This window comes from Enhydra lutris, unplaced genomic scaffold, assembly GCF_002288905.1.
Source record: "Enhydra lutris kenyoni isolate GAN:26980312 unplaced genomic scaffold, ASM228890v2 scaffoldscaffold64, whole genome shotgun sequence".
Classification (NCBI taxonomy): Eukaryota; Metazoa; Chordata; class Mammalia; order Carnivora; family Mustelidae; genus Enhydra; species Enhydra lutris.
The window spans coordinates 84403-87840 of NW_019154148.1; the positions used below are offsets into that span (position 1 = coordinate 84403).

General features: G+C 37.8%; 1 pseudogene; it reads left to right on the top strand.

Annotated features, from left to right (window-relative positions):
- Window positions 1-209: 209 nt before the first annotated feature.
- Window positions 210-499, top strand: LOC111158870 (annotated as a pseudogene).
- Window positions 500-3438: the final 2939 nt, after the last annotated feature.

Sequence of the window (3438 nt, forward strand, 5' to 3'; positions counted from 1 at the left end):
TGAGTATTTAATTTTACTGAGAACTGCTTCACCAGGAGTCCTGCAGTAATTGACAGCTCCCAACAGAATGTCAGGATTCCTGGAGTTCACAGTCCGCCAAACATGTGGCATTATCCAGGTCCATAATATATCCAAAATGGTGTCTCTTTATATAATTTTTATTTTTCCATTCCAGTGGTGGAGCAATGGATGATCTTGCTGCTGGAAAAATGGAGCAGGAGGCCATGAGCAGATAAACCTGCCCAGTGAACCTGGTTGCCTTCCCCCATCTGACCATGGTGCTATTGGCCACTGGCATGTTCTTCACCGCCTGATTCCTCCGTTAAGAGCTTATTGCCACCAAGAACACTTAGGATTTCTATAAAGAGCTCCTCAGCTCCTTGGTGGTCTCGCTCTTCATGGCTTTGTAGTCCTCTTCTTGCTGCTGTGGGTCAGCATCTACATTATGACCTTCCAAAGGCTCAAACCAGCTGGCTTCATTGAACCCCTACTTTTGTAAATTAATTTACTATTGCTGGAAGTGTCCCAGCTGCTTTTCTCAATGAAGGCAGATGTGTGGGGAAAAAAAAAAACGTTTTCCTATTTACCAAAGAACATGAACCTCTCCCTATAAGATTACCGATTTTTTTAGTCTTCTGTAGTTCTTGGTTCAACTGTATGCAATCTTAGGTCGAAATGTTATCTTTCTCTTATTGATTTATAGTAATCTCTTCTCTAGTAAAACCTACATAAACCTGTACACATACACACACACACACAGAAACACGTGCATAGAGATCACTTGGGGACCTTGATAAAATACATATTCTGACCCACAAGGTCTGGGGTGAGTCCCAAGAGTCTTGCATAAATTACCAGATCCCACAATACGATGACAATGATGATGTCTGTCCAAGAATCAAATGTTAAGTGGCAAGGGTTAAGACTATATTTAACTACTTGTTAACCTTTATTCTTCCATTTATATTTTAGAGTAAATTTATCATGGTTCTCAAAAGTATCCAAGTGGGGGTCTGAATAGAATTGATCAAAGTAACTAATATTAAATATTAGGAGTTTTTAAAAATATATTATCGGGGCACCTGGGTGGCTCAGTGGGTTAAGCCTCTGCCTTCGGCTCAGGTCATGATCCCAGGGCTCTGGAATCAAGCCCTGCATCGGGCTCTCTGCTCGGCAGGGAGCCTGCTTACCCGTCTCTTTCCACCTGCCTCTCTGCCTACTTGTGATCTCTATCAAATGAATAAACTTAAAAAATCTTAAAAAAAAAAAGAAAAAAATACATTATCACTGACTAAAGGCCAGCAATGTCTCTCCACTCATCCAGATCACTTTCTACCTTATTGCCTTCAGAATTTTTCCATAGATTTCTTGTGTGTGGTTAACCTAAGTCCTAAATACATTTTAGTTTTTGTGAATTTTCTACAAAGTGTCTTATTTATAGTTGGTTATAACTGGTTTAGAGAAGGATGTTACTGATTTTATTATGTTTGTATTTTACCTGACAACTTTGTGGAAAACTTGTTAGTCCAAATACTTTATGATCCTGATTTACTGAGATCATTGTTGTTTTTAGGTACCTAACCACTAAATTTCCCCCCAAATCACAATTTTATCTTTTTTCTCTTTCAATTCTTTTTTTTTTTTAAGATTTTATTTATTTATTTGACACAGAGACAAAGAGAGATCACAAGTAAGCACAGACGCAGGCAGAGAGAGAGGAGGAAACAGGCTACCTGCTAAGCAGAGAGACCAATGTAGGGCTCGATCCCGGGACCCTGAGACCATGACCTGAGCTGAAGGCAGAGGCTTAACCCACTGAGCCACCTAGGCACCCCTTTTCTCTTTCAATTCTTAACACTTATTTCTTCTCAGAGCACTGATCAAGAAGACATCAAATGCTATGTTATAGTAGCTGTGTTAGTCAATGCCCTCATCTTGACCCATCTTTTTTTTTTTTTAAAGATTTTATTTATTTGACAGAGAGAGAGAGATCACAAGTAGGCAGAAAGGCAGGCAGAGAGAGGAGGAAGCAGGCTCACTGCTGAGCAGAGAGCCCGATGCGGGGCTCGATCCTAGGACCCTGAGATCATGACCCGAGCCGAAGGCAGAGGCTCAACCCACTGAGCCACCCAGGCGCCCCTTGACCCATCTTTTAAAAAGAGTATCTAAATGTTTTCAGTAGGTATAGTGTTTGTTGTAGAATTTCAGCAATCACTGCACCTAATGGAAAAACATTTATTTCATGTTTTTAGATAAATTCATTAAGAATGTCTGTCCTTATAGGAATATACCTATACATATCATATATAAAAATACATATATATATATATTTATATGTCCATCTTACATAACAGAAAAACAAGTACATATAAATGTCAGCTCCCACATATCCCTGATTTGTTGAGTTATCAAAACATTACTAAAGCATTTTTTCTGCATCTTAAGATATCAAATAATTTTTCCCTAGAAATCATTAATACATAAATGGAGTTACATAAAATATATTGATAAATTTCTGATGAATCATTTTCTAACTTATATAACTATTACTTGACAATTATGTATTATAAAATACATTTTCATTTTATTTAGCCTTTACCTTATTTCTAATTTTCCTTACATAATCATAAGAAGAGCCAGGGCGCCTGGGTGTCTCAGTGGGTTAAAGCCTCTGCCTTCGGCTCAGGTCAAGATCTCAGGGTCCTCGGATCAAGCCCCGCATTGGGCTCTCTGCTCAGCGGGGAGCCTGCTTCCTCCTCTATCTCTCTGCCTGCCTCTCTGCCTACTTGTGATCTCTGTCTGTCAAATAAATAAATAAGTCTTTAAAAAAAAAATCATAAGAAGAGCCAATATTTTTTCTCTTTATTGGGATTAGAATTGCACTAGTCTCCTTAAATGAGTTTAGAAGGTTCGATTTTTCTTTTTTTTTTCAACATTTTATGTGGGCACTTTAATTAGTCTTAAAAAATAGAATTCCTGTGAAAACAGCAGGAACTTGGAATTATTTTATCTCATTTCAAAATTGTATCATTCTTTTATTAATCTTTTCTATGAAATAGCTTTTAACTTTGTAATCTTTAGCAGTCTTTGTAATTTCCTTTTATTATAAATTATTTAAGAATGCATCATTTGATTTCTAAACATATTGAATTTTTAATAAAGCTTTGGGTTATTAATTCTTTTTTTTTATTTTAAAAAGATTTTATTTATTTATTTGTCAGAAAGAGAGAGAGAGCACAAGCAGGGGGAGCAGCAGGCAGAGGGAGAAGCGGACTCCCTGCTGAGCAAGAAGCCCTATGCAAGATTTGCTCCCAGGACTCTAGGAACACAATCCAAGCTGAAGGCAGGCGCTTTAACCAACTGAGCCACCCAGGTGCCCCTCAGTTATTAAGTCTTAACTGGAGAATCTCCTCTGTATAATATTGACACCATGGATAA